This window comes from Camelus ferus, chromosome 8, assembly GCF_009834535.1.
Source record: "Camelus ferus isolate YT-003-E chromosome 8, BCGSAC_Cfer_1.0, whole genome shotgun sequence".
Taxonomy (NCBI): domain Eukaryota; kingdom Metazoa; phylum Chordata; class Mammalia; order Artiodactyla; family Camelidae; genus Camelus; species Camelus ferus.
Genome location: NC_045703.1, coordinates 60,475,523 through 60,488,890, shown reverse-complemented (window position 1 = coordinate 60,488,890; position 13,368 = coordinate 60,475,523). Strand labels below are relative to the sequence as shown.

Below are 13,368 nucleotides of genomic sequence, written 5' to 3'. Positions count from 1 at the left end.
CTGAAACCATTCCTCAAATATGTCTTACACTGTTATTGTCAATTTAATGTATGTACATTATATATAAATAATAATTTACTACTTTTATTTATACATTAAAAAGTTTATACTGATTATATTACACAAGTGTCAAAGCAATAATGATTTAAAATTTTCTGTATTCTTTTATTTCACCTAAATGCTACTACTATTTGTGAAATATTGCCTCAATTTAATACAGGCGTATAGTTACAATGATCTTTTAGATGATCTAATTAGATCTTTTCAAAGGGTTCAACTTCTAAGACAATTGTAAAATCATCCTTAATTTTAATGTTCACTCATGTCCATGAACAAACACTATAAATGCCCTCTGGCTTCCCCTGGGAACTTCAAGGAACAAAGGGGAGAGCAGAGGCGGCAGCAGCCATTTCTAGAATCTGTATAGTACTGCAAAGCACCTGGTAACATGGCTTTATTCCTGTGGGCAGCGCTGGAATCAGGCTCTCGTTTTCTCCATGGTACAGAGAGACCCCAGGTAGAGGGAGTCCTTGCACCACTTATAAATGGTGAGTTAGTTAAGGGTTAAAGACTTATGCTCTCATGCATGCTTTTTTACCCCATTACTTAAATAGTGGTTCTAGGACAACATCTGCACATCGTTTGTGTGCACTGGAGGGTAATTTCTTTAATATCAGGGATCCTATTGGTTCAAGGGACTATCAGTTCTTGACTAGCCTGTTGAAAAGCCACCTAATTGCTTCTCCCCTTTCCACTCTTATCTGCCATTCATTCTTTTCCAAAAGAGCAAACCCTCAAAAAACTAAACTGGATTACATCACTCCCCTGCTTAAAACAAAAGCCAGCCTCCTCAACATGGCCTGCAACCCCATGCATGATACAAACCTCGCCTGCCTCTCCAGCCCCATCTCACTGCCACTTGCCCATTGCTCACCAGCCTCTAGCCTCTCACTCATTCTTTCATTCATTCTCGTCCAACTAGGCCTTCCTGCCAATGAAAATCCACTCCCTTAAGAGTCCCGTGTTCTCTCCATACATAGCACTCACCACAATGTGCAATTATACTCTTACGATGGCCTTCACAATTATCTTTCAGCTCCAGCAGATCCACTAGCTTCCTGCAGGTGTCACTTCCGTGTTCACCACTGTATCCTCAGCACCCTCTCCGGTGCCTGGTGTATGGCGCCTGTCCTTAAGTGCCAACTACATGAAAGACTGAGTAGATGAGATGGGGGAAGACTCCTGACTCGACCAACTTCTCAACAGACTGGGGCTTTGCTTCCTTCTTACCCATAATGGCTCTGCCTTCTCCTCTTTAAAGGAGCATGCTTTAAGACGGGGGTGAAAGCAGCAACATAGGGGCTGTGACACTGTGCCATTTGCCTCGGCCAAATGGGCTACTATTTGGGGTCAACAATACATAGGCTCCTTAACTATGAACACTGTGTGATCCAGGGTTTCCCCATCAATCCTAGGATAATTAGGGAACCCCAAAGTTTGCTGAATGAACCCAAAAATGTGAAAACATTTTTTATAACCCTTAGCTCCAGGACTGACATGTTGTATAACTCCGAGGGGGCCCCGGTCCTGGGGGGTCTGGGAGAGTAAGAAGCAGGTCTGTGTAGCTCTCAGTGGTGTCCCGCTCAGCTCCTCAGTGTTGCCTTTCTGTACTATTCTTCCTGCTCTGTGCTTTGCTCCTGGGTTTATTCTTCATTAGAAACCCAACATTTATCTTATACACATCTTTAAAAATATGATTAAGTGGATCGTATTCCTTATAAAGTCAATGAAATAAGTTAGCAAGAGGCTATGAAAAGTGAGCCCACTTAATTCAATTTTTTTATTAGAAAAACACCACCAACATTACTGATCTTTGAAAATTGATTCCTCATTGTTTATTTACTTTGAAAACATAAGCACATGTGAAAACATTATATAAAATTTCTTTCTTGATGTTTTTTTTCTTGATGTTTCTATCAAAAATCCATGGGGTTTATGAAGAAAAATAAACATGTATTTCATTGAGGGAGCAAGGATAAAAATTAATAAAGCTATGTCTTTCCTTAAATACAAAAATCCCTTAGTAATCTCAGGAATGGTTTCAAAAGGAAATTAGAAATACATTTTAAGGTCAAAATCCGGGTTAGCGCCATGTCAACATGAGGAACACCTTTGGTAAGAACCCGGCTGACTGTTAAGAATCATTCTTTTCAACTGCTTCACTGAAAAGATCTAAATGTATAGTTCAAGTAACTTTGACATCAAGTAAAGTGTTCAAAGTGATTTAGCTAAAGATTTCCCCCAAAGGACATCGTAGCTAAAGAGTTAATTCTCCTCTTAACTAATAAGGCCTTGTGGACTCAAGCAGAAGTAATTGCAAGGGAGTCAGGCATCAAAGTAGGTTGGAGAATGTCCTCTGTAGGAGCACAAATGCCGTCTCAGATGCCTCTTCAACCGCCGCCCACCCAGGCCAAAGTCATATTTTTTTCTCTTTGCACCTACTCATTTTGTACAATAACAACACATCCCAGCTCACTACAGTTACGCGCCTTGCAGGCTCCCATCCCCCTCTATTTGAGGGCCAGCTCTCAGTCAGAAGTCTCCCTTTGTCTTTCCTGAATCCACAGTGTAGCTGTGCAAATGTTTGACTTTAAAAAATGAACGTCGGTATTTACAGTGATCTTATTTTAGCCATCCTACAAAACTACGTGGGGGAGACACAAAGAAGCTCTGCAAAGAAGGATGAAGTTAAAATGTTTAAAAATAAATTAGGATTAACAATTGCTTTGAGTCATCGCTGCCATGAAATAAAAAGATCACTGCCAGATGTATGAAATAGATTGGTCACAATAAATTGACTCTCATTTGATCTTCATTTAAGGTCAAATAAGACATTCTGTTTGGTATCACTTTGTACAAAATAGGAGGACTGGTCCTCAAAAGACTAAAATATTTTTCCAGAAACAAATCAAAATGCACATACGTGAAAGAAATACAGGATTTTAAACCTTTACCACATTCTTCCCCTCCAAACAATCAACTTACTTTCAGGATTACGGATAAAGCATTCTGATTTTAAAGTCCTTTGTCCAAGTATTTCAGGTCAGACCTGATTAGGAACACAGCACCCCAGCTGACAGGAATGCTGAATTCTTACTTGGTCATGAGCCAGCCAGACTCCATGGAAACCCGTGAGTCCCAACAGATCAAAGAAGAGTTTAGCACTCAAGAATCTCCTCCAACTGACCCAATAATAGAAACTATGCTCAATACGGGTTCAATTTCTCAAATGGACCATTAAATTTTATTGTAGAAGAACTCAAAATAACACCAAAAAAAAAAAAAAAATCCAGAAATTTACAAAGGGAACTGTTGGCTCTCAGAGAAAAACCATAATTCCTTTTTGGAACTAGACTATAGGGAGTCGAAAAATATTTGAGGGACTCATAAAGAACCAAATCATTTTGCACTTTGTCTAGAAGGTGTTCTGGTGTTTAATGCTCCCATGATAATTGCTTTGTTTTGTTTTTAGGAAAGTTACAGGAAGGGCAGCCAATGCTTTATGTCCTCTCTTGGCAGGTACAGAATGCAGTGAGGCTCACATTCAGCAGGTATGGAAGCACCAGGACATCTCAGTATGTGCGCAGGGAGCCTCCCTGCTGATACCCATACCCAACAGCAACCAGCTGAAAAAAGAACAAGTACGCTTGTAGAATCTAATTGGAAAGACCAATTTGTATGTCAGTATTTTAGCCACTCTTGTACACAAGTCAGTCTTCAAATACTTCCTCTCTTTATGGCTCTTTAGACACACATCTCACAAATAAACAAGAGGTCTTGAAAACTTTTATCCCTGCTGATTGACCACAAAACCTTTTCAAGGGGCAGGTAGCACTCGACAGCAATAAATAGTGTTTTTACTTGTTATTCTTGGTGGATTTAATATCACCTTTAGTTTTAAAGGAGGGTCAGTTGTGCTTTTCACTGCTTCCTGTCTCTCCATGCATTTGAAGTCAGCTTCTCTAAATGTTCCCAAGCAGCATACACTCCTTATGCATAAGGAAAACCAGGTGATATCAGGTGATTTAGCAGAGGAAAATATTTCTGCTTGAGTTAACAAAACACATTGTTTAGACACATCTGTTGCAAACAGGAAAAACTAGACTGCTATGAACAAGGAAAATTAATGATACTATGGGAGGTTGTCACTGAAATCTGTGCTTCAAACTACCCTTTCCTGAGATACTTTATAATGTTAGACTGTGTGTTACAAACAGAAGTCTGTTCTGCCCAAACCCCATTTCAGTGTCACATTAAGATAACATAATGCTGTCTCTTATAAGTTTGCTGAAAACACAAATACTTGGTTGAACAGATAATAGAAACAAACAGCTTTCTAAGTGCTGATCTTTAGTCAAGGACTAGACACTCATAAAGTCACATGTGGAAATTCTTTTAAAAAGTCATGTTTACAGCAATACAAGATTTTAGATGTCTGGTGATCACATATTTGGGGATGCTAGTATCCTGAAGTCTTAGTAGTTAGGTAACCAAAAGTGATACAAACCCAGTCCTAATATATGTTTAAACAGGCTTGATTTTCATGCAAGATTTAAATGGTTGGCATTCCCAGCTCCAAACAGACTAATACAGCAAATCAATTTAAAATCCCATCTTTCTTATTGCTCATCAGTTTTAAAAAAATTGTGTGTATGTGTGTATCCACTACATACCCTCTTTGTGGAAAAACTAAAGGATTTGATAAATGCAGTTTCTATGATGGTAAATACACTGGGCTAGAAGACAAGATATCTTAATTCTAGTTCAGTCTTGGACACAAATCTGCTGAGCAAATTTGGTGGTGACACCGACTCTCTCTGTGCCTCAATTTTCTCATAAGCAACATGAGATATTTAGGACTAGATTTTTCTAATGTCTAAAATTAGCATCTAGTTATGGCTGAGGTGAGCACAGAGAGGGGTAAAAATACTAGGTTTATTGGTGATCTGGAGGGTACAGTTCTGCCCCAAGCAGAGAAGAAGGGCATTTCAGGAATGGGGCAAGATGACAAACAGACACAAGTAAGCAGTGAATGGACAGACGTAGCAGAGGGTGTATGGGATGGAGGAGTAACAAGAGATTCAGCGGGACATAGCCAGACACAGAAGCCCTTTAAGAGGAAAGCCAGTGTTATCTTGTGATGATTGTAGCTTGTTGAGAAGAAGGCCTAGTTTACCCTTGTTCCTAAACTTTTTTCTCTTGGGAATATTCCAATCTGAATATATTGGCTTACTTCTGACAACCACAGCTCCACTGGACTGTAGAAAGTGAAACATCTGGCACTTTTAATACAATTTTTCCACATTATATGCCTGTTTTGATTTATATAACTTGTCTCTTTCATCCAGAGTGCTGCCAAGGTGGAAGGAAGACTCACTTCCCCATAGACACAACGTTATAAATGATAAATAGGTTCTAAAATTGCCTACATTGATCTATGTAACTTGGGTGCTAAATACCACAAAAAGCCTAGTCTTCTGGTTATAGCCTAGTTCCACCCAGCTGTCCAAGTCAGAAGCCTGGAAGCCATCCTCAGTTGTTGATCTACTGTCCTCAGGCCTCATCTCAATAGTTTATGTTTAAGTTCTAAAGATAGAAGAATGCCATAAAGTATTTTCTAACAGAGTAATTTCCACTTTAAATTCCAAAAGATATTAGAATAATCTGCCCCAATTCTGCACAGAATATAGTATGACTCTGGCACATGCTCCAAAGAACAAAGCACCAACTGGGCCAGGCTGGCCCCTGTGCTTCAGTGATTCTGGATGACAGTGTTGGCTGGTTTGCAGGCAACTTCCAGTCAAGGAGACCTCAGCAACTTAGGTCAGAAGATGAAGACAATACCACAACTTTTCATAATATGAGACATTCTCCCCCTCCCTCCAAGGTGCCAAGAAATAACTTGAGGAAATTTGTAGAAGTACGGACAGTCTGCATTAGTATGTAGGGATAAGAGCCAGGGATGGAAAGATTATACTCAGAACTACGTTTTATTTAGAAACAAGGCTGTGAGAATTAAGTACAATGGTCCCACTATCATGGGCATTGTTGGTATCCCAGTATCTATGCTCCACTTTTTCCTTCCCAACAATTGTTTTATTGAGGTATCCACCTCCTTGTCCTTTCTACTCACAGTCATGTGGTATAGGTGCAACTGATCCCATCCCCAACTCTACCAATGGATCCTGATTAATAAGCCAATTGGTGCATGGCATTCTTAGTCTTGTTACTGCTCTCCATGATGTAAGTGGTCTCATCAGTTTGGAAGAAGGGACTTATATTCCATGGCTGGGGAGAGGTTCCCTTCTTTCTCCTGGTGCATTTGGACAAGGGAACCTGTTAATCCATTTGTGGTTAGCAGCCATCTTGTGACCATTTAGGGGAACCTACCTGAGGAAGAAGCCAAGAAAGATATGGAGCAGAAAGGTGGGGAGAAACGAAATCTTCAGTGATGTTTTCCTGAGTCACTGAGTCAATAATGCTTAAAGGGCACATTTCCTCAAGAGTAGTTCAGTAATTTCTTTTTCTGTTAGCAAATTTGAGTAACAGTCTTTCTCACAGTTGAAAATGTTCTATCTAATAAAGTGAAAAACTAGTAAAGCAGTGAAAGTAGAAAGCTTGGGGATGCAAGAGTGGGAGATAAAAGATGTAATAAATGTGAAGAAATGTGAAGAACTTTCAGAGATGCCTACATATCTCCAGTATTTTCTTCCTGAACATGTCACTGATCTGTTAAAATAAAAATCATTCAGAATGTAAGTCCTCAATTTGTTATAAATAAATCCAAAATTAGAAAATGCTCATCATTTTCTCTAAATGCTTCATTTGGGAACCACATTTTTCTGAACCAAGATACCATATTATTTAACCCATTTACGGAGCAACTGCTCAGTGTACAAGAAAACTAAATAGCTTGCCTTTAAGGCTAAAGCCTGGTGGCAGGGAGAGATAATTAATCCTCTTTCCATATAAAACTGTAAACATTTGATGTTTAAATTGGTGCTCCAAAAGCATGGATGATTTGTTTAATTGTAAGTCTGAATGAACTTCCAAGAAGTAGTTGGAAATAATCAGAAGAAAAAGTTTCCTTGGATGTCTTTCAAGATGTTCAGAAGTACGATCATGGAGGAAGAAAAATAAATTAAAGTGTTCAGTATCTCACAGCAGGTCAGCTGGTCATGTCAACGAACCTCTTACCATCTGTTTTTTGTATTCTAAAGTGACCCCATGAGCGTCATAATTATTTTCGTAAGTGTTTAAAGTTCCTCAGATAGGAAAACTCGTGTTCAGAAAAATCATAAACCTGGCAAACTTAGAAATTGTATTTTGTGTCTAAGAAACACACAGTTGAGACTGATCCCTAGGTATACAAAAAAGTACAACAGTCCACTGAATTCCAAAGGAAACAAAGCCCTATGTCCACCATGAGAATCCAGGCGTTTTACTGTTCTCTTCTCAGGTTCACTCGACTCTATACACACAGGCAGAACCAGTTTTAAAATGGAGCACGTTCCAAAAGACTGCTGGTAAATGGCTGTTTATTCCAACAGGAAAATTTGTTCCAGGTTCTAATGGTATATATGGTTCCCAGGTCTGCCTGTAAAAGCTTTTTAACCCATAATGATTCTCAAATGTGGGATCTAACCCTAGGTTATCAGTGCTTTTATGGAAGAATATGTCTAAGATACCAGGGGGTAACCCTGACTGGGAAGATGATGACTTGAAAGGCAAAGATTTCCTTACCCTCTCCCTTCTTCTCTCTTTCAACCTAGTGTTACCATAACCAGCCAGTTCCCACTTTGGGATTACGAGAGAGGAGGACTATCATGATACGTTCCTCCTTTCTACAGTCCACTCTTTTGAATTATTCATTCCACCTGCCTCCCCTAAGAGGCCCAAAGAGCCCATCATTCTCACAGCCTCCCCCAACTCCCCTCAGGATACCAGGTCCCATCGCACTGTTCATTTCAAAGCATTCCACCTAAGCTCTTGCACTAAGTAAATAAGAATGCCTGGGTCTCAGAGTTTCAAAACGAAAACAGGCAGAAATTATAAATACATCAAACTTTAAGGCGCTATAGAATTGTAATATGCTTCTGTTATTGCTTTGATATGTTGAGGAAGGTCTGCTGACTCATTCTTAGACACCATTACTCATTTCCATGTTACTATAGTTTTACAGCTAATACGTGAATCTCTAAACTCCAATTTCAAGAGACGTGGCCTCATAAAAATGTTTATGCCACATTCTCTAGTTGGGAGATGTTCGCCAGGAGATGAGGTTGGTCCACAGATACTGGAATTTCAATTGTTTATGTGAACAGTGGGGAAGAATATTAGGAACTGCAACTGGCCGTCCAGATGGCCTGAAGTGCTTTTCAGGTGCAGCAGGGGTTAATCAGGCTCTGTTTGCCTGAAGGCGTCCCGCGCACAGCTTTATGTCTAATGAGGAAAAAGTACACTCTGAAATATTTTTCAAATGAACGTTTGGAAAACAACCCTGCTGAAATTGAAGATTGACTGCATGTAATGTACACTGTGTTTACATATGGTTTTACTGATTGAATCCTTACTAGTTCCTCATCTTCCCCTACAGAATCCTAGTCTTGAATGTTCAAATACTCTCTAGAATTTTTGAGTTTTTGAAAATGTTCTTTGGAAAATTCCTCGTGCTAAGAGAGAGATCTTGCTAGATCCCAGTGTTGGTGTGTGCTGGGCCAGCCCGCACCTCTCCACCCTCTGAGACCTTATCTAGCTTTGCCTCCCAGACAGACAAGGGAGATGAGGGCACAGAGAAAAGAATTCACTCCCGGAGCTGGGCATTCCACAGCTAGGGGGTGCGGTTTCCAACCCTTCACCCCACCTCCTGGACCCCAAGAAGGAAGAACGCCATTCCCCTGGGGAGATTCCAAAGGATCTCATACAATTCCATTTCACAGCTTTAAGCCTGCGGACCAAGGGGACTTTTTTTACTTAAGTAAATATTTCAACAAATAACTTTTCTATATAGGCAAAATACTGCCAAAATTAGTACTATATATTTTGCTTAGAAACAGACTTTGTGCAAATGCATTTAAATGTGATGTGAGGATGGAGCACACACCTTGGCAGGTGAAACTTGCCTATGTGTTTCAAATAATTGTTCTTTCGCCCACACTTATATTGTCAAAAGAGGGACTCCTCAGACCTTCAGTTAAAATGATAAATACAGAGTTTTAAAAACTGGCTCAGAATATGGGGTGATTAAATAAAGCTGAAAGGCTCATAATTAACAAAACTATTCCTTCTGTCTAAAAGTGGCACCGCATTTTTATCTTTAAAAGAGATCTCCTGGCACTCTTTCACAGGCTTACTTCTTCATCCTCCCCACCACACTCTCCCAAGGGAAAACCTGGCCAGGAGGAGAGGGGAGAAAAAGTCATCTGGACTGAAGAGGCAAAGAAGAAAAAGGAAAATCTGCCCAAGAAAAATGTTTCTATCTGCCCAGAAAATAATAAGTTATGGAGAAAATTAAAGTATTTCCTAATTTAGAGGTACTCCAAGAAAATAAAACATGACCATATATACAGTCATGTTTTAAGATTGTTTAAAAGACAATTTTATCAGAAACATTAGACAGTGAAATTTCTTGGAGTTTACAAATTTACTCTGCAGTGTTCTTCACATTCAGAACTATGAACAAAGAAATTTGGGTTAATCACGTGGATGGAGGCATTTACCTGGAAACTCTCTATACTTAAAATCAACACAGCTGATTGGTTTCATCTGAATGTGTGTGAACCTTCTTAATTTTGAGTCAAAAAAATTTGTGAATAGTTATATATCAGATACCAGACTATATGTCACATGCATTAAGATCTAGTCCTGCCTTTGGATTACTTTAGTCCATCAGAGCAGGAATTAACCACACTCAAGAAGGCATTTCAAGAAGGATTTTTAAGACCACAAAGCAGTGTCAAGAGGCACTACATAATTAAAATTGAGGCTAACTGACACAGGAGGAGGCAGATAAAATCAGGCCGGAGGCGCTTATAAAGGAGGAGGAATTTGAACTGAGTTTAAGAGGATGGATAAGGTCCAGATAACAGTATTACTGCAACTGCCCTCCAGCTCCATTTGAGAGCCTGCCTGGCTCTCGCTACAGCTGGCATGGTACACACTCGCTGCACCCACAGCTCATCTGAAGTCAATTTACCATCAGGATTCTACAGATGAGGATGGCAAAAAAAAAAAAAAAAAAAAAATTGCCCGCAGCCTCCTGGGAAGGAGGTGAGCAGTGATGCACGCCCAGCTCCAGGCAACCTCACAGCCCACAGTGCTTCCCTCACAGCGACTCCAAAAGAACAGGTGACTTAAAGATGAAAAGGAAAAACAGGTTGGAGCTTATGGGGCAAGCAACAATATATTTTTGCGAATGTTAGACTAGACACCTAACATGATTAACCCAACACCATGGGTGGACCAGGCTGGTGGACAGAATGAACTGGAGGTTCATGCATTCGGAAAAACCAGAGAGAAAGAGAATCCGTTTCTTCTGACTCAACATGGTAACACGGAGGCACGCGACATGGCTGGGCTGCAGGAGGCACTCCACACTCCAGGGCAGCAAAGACGACCATGGACTTGGACTTGGAGTTGTACTTCGGTATTTGTAACTTGACCTGTTTCCAAAACTACTGGTTGTGTGACTTTGGTCAATAACTTAAATTTCTGAGAGCTTCAGTCTCCTAACCTGTGAAGTCCAGTTTGTGATAATAACTGCATGAGACTAAAAGAATGAAATAAGAAAAGTATAAAATGTGTAGTGTTCATTTTTTTCCCCTTTATGAAGGCCATGGAAATGGAAAAGGAGGGATGAGACAGATGGCGAGGTAAATTTAATTGAGATTTGGTGACAAATTAGATATCTGGGGTGGGTGTGTGGAGGAGGAAGGGAGAGAGATGTCAAATGTGCACTTGATAAGTCTGCACAAAAACATCTTCATTTATAAAATAATGCCATTTTCAGCAAAATGGATGGACCTGGAGATCATCATTCTAAGTGAAGTAAGCCAGGAAGAGAAAGAAAAATACCATATGGATGTTGCTTATATGTGGAGTCAAAAAAAAAAAAACAACTTATTTACAAAACAGAAACAGACTCACAGACACAGAGAATAGACTTATGGTTACCAGTGGGTAAAGGGAGTGGGAAGGGATAAATTGGGAGTTCGACATGCACATCTCTTGGGGAATGTGGAAATGTTAAGTATCTTGATTGTGGCAGTGGTTTCATCGGTGTATACATCTATCAAAATTCATCAAATTGTACATTTGAAATATGTGGTTTACTATACAGAATTTATACCACAATAGAATTGTTTTTAAAAAATCTTCACTTTCCTCAAATAGGAGTTAAAATGTAATTTTAGGAATATGTAACCTTAGAGGTGACTGGGAGATCCCCAACTGAAAACACAGAAAAGAGAGAAATGAGACAGAGGGCTTAGAAAGAAAAGAGAAACCAGTGAGCAATGATTTGGCAATCATTTGCCTAAGAGCCTGATAGTTACAATATTCCATTTATGAGGACTTGTGAAATTGCTAAACTCTGTTTTTCTTTGAAGGACTGTGCTTTAGAAATCAAAGGAATATATATGAAGTTACAACATTTTAAGAAACCAGATCCCACATTTCTGAAGACAAAGGATATTAAAAGAAAATACTCTACTTAATACAGGACTTAAGATCAATCGTGACTCCTGCGTCTTTCAATTTAAAAACACAATGATTGCTTTAATACCCGACTTAACTCTAAACAGTCTTTATCACAAATGTACTCTTCTTCCAGAACAGGCTTTCCTTATGGCATAGAAAAGGAATGATGGTGCAAGGCAAACCCCACAGATTTCTGGGAAGTATGCGTACCTTGGAAAATGCAGCTGAAAGAGCGATGGCTGGGGATCCTGAACGAGACAGGAAGCACGGGGCCAAGACAGAGGCAGAGGCGGTGTCGGCTTTCGTCAGTCTGCGTGAATACAGACCTTGATTACCTACAGCCACGGTGGGTGATTCTGTTCTACTGACTTCCTAAACTCAGTGAATCTGGTCCAGCGTTTCTACAGGTTTCTCAAATATTACAACTAACTGTCTGTTCCAGGCACTGGATTCATTATCTACAGCTGCTGAAAGCAGATCTGGCACAACTGAACGCATCTGGTTCCTTTGAGATTTCACGTGATGGCCTTTCCATGCCTATTAGATGGTCCCTTTGCAAGCCCGACAAGTCGTGACGCTTAGTGCTTCACACAAAGTAGGCATGCATTTATCAAATGATCATCCTAAAACATCACTTTTAATGATGTGTCAATAACATCCTATGCTAAACCATTTCATGCTACTTCTCTTCCAATAATGTATTGCATAAGGAGTCCATCAGAATCTATCAAATGTTATTAGGTTGGAGGTAGTTTAATAGCAAAAGATCTCAGGAACCTTTTCTTCACATTTGAACTTCAGAAGACCAAATGCCATCCTTTGCTGATCCCTGAGCCAGTGGCTTAGCTGAATGCTTCGAGATGCCCTGTGAGTTGTATGCATGGAACATACAGGTCAGTCTGAGGGGAGAGCAAAGGGTGAGGGACTCCCTAACTGGCAAGCTCCAGGGCTGGCTCCATTACTGGTTACCCAGATGGAGCTCTTGGAGCCACTGTATGGAACTCTGTGCTCCGGATGTCCTCTCCAGCTCCTCCTACAGGGACAGGTCACAACTACACCTTCAATTCATCTATAGTTCTCCCTATAACCCATTTCTGTGTTTGTGCTCTTCCTCTTTTCACACTTGACCTTAAACCTGCATCTGCTAAACTACCTTCCACAGAACAACACGGTAATAAGTCAAAAAACTAGAAGGCGGCAGGGTGGGGGCTGTGGAGAAAGAGAGGGATTCTTTTGCAATGTTTGGGAAACCCTGCCTGTAACATCTCCTTGTTGAAGACGCACCGTTCAGGGAAGCATAGTAAAGACTTCGCAGAAGAAAGAATCACTAACCTTGCTTAAATCCCGAACTTGCTTGACCACGAAGCCCCCCCCCCACCTTGTTTTTGAAAGAAACCTATTACCATAAATGCACAAAATTGAGAACATACTGTCCTGAGAATCCCCTCACGCTCAATGCCAGGAATGGGAACCAGGTCCTCATTCTAAAAGTCATCCCTTTGTGAGAAAATAAGTACTTTTTAATTTTTTTAACTTACATCCTTTTCCTCTCAAGAATGGAGTCCCTCACCCTCTGCTCTCCCCTCAGACTGACCCATATGTTCCATGTGC

At 40.2% G+C, this 13,368-nt stretch overlaps 1 protein-coding gene across 3 annotated transcripts in view; it reads right to left on the bottom strand.

Moving 5' to 3' along the window:
* The window catches only part of PLEKHG1 (pleckstrin homology and RhoGEF domain containing G1), a 213,795-nt gene that overhangs the window by 136,945 nt on the left and 63,482 nt on the right, over nt 1–13,368 (bottom strand). The window contains exon 3 of one of the 3 annotated variants that reach the window (XM_032485161.1): nt 11,968–12,067. The exons of 1 other annotated variant lie outside the window; for it this stretch is intronic. The gene's annotated coding sequence lies outside the window, so the exon portion shown is untranslated. Of the gene's footprint in view, nt 1–11,967; nt 12,262–13,368 lie in introns of those variants that run through there. One more of the 3 variants, XM_032485163.1, reaches the window with a different exon arrangement.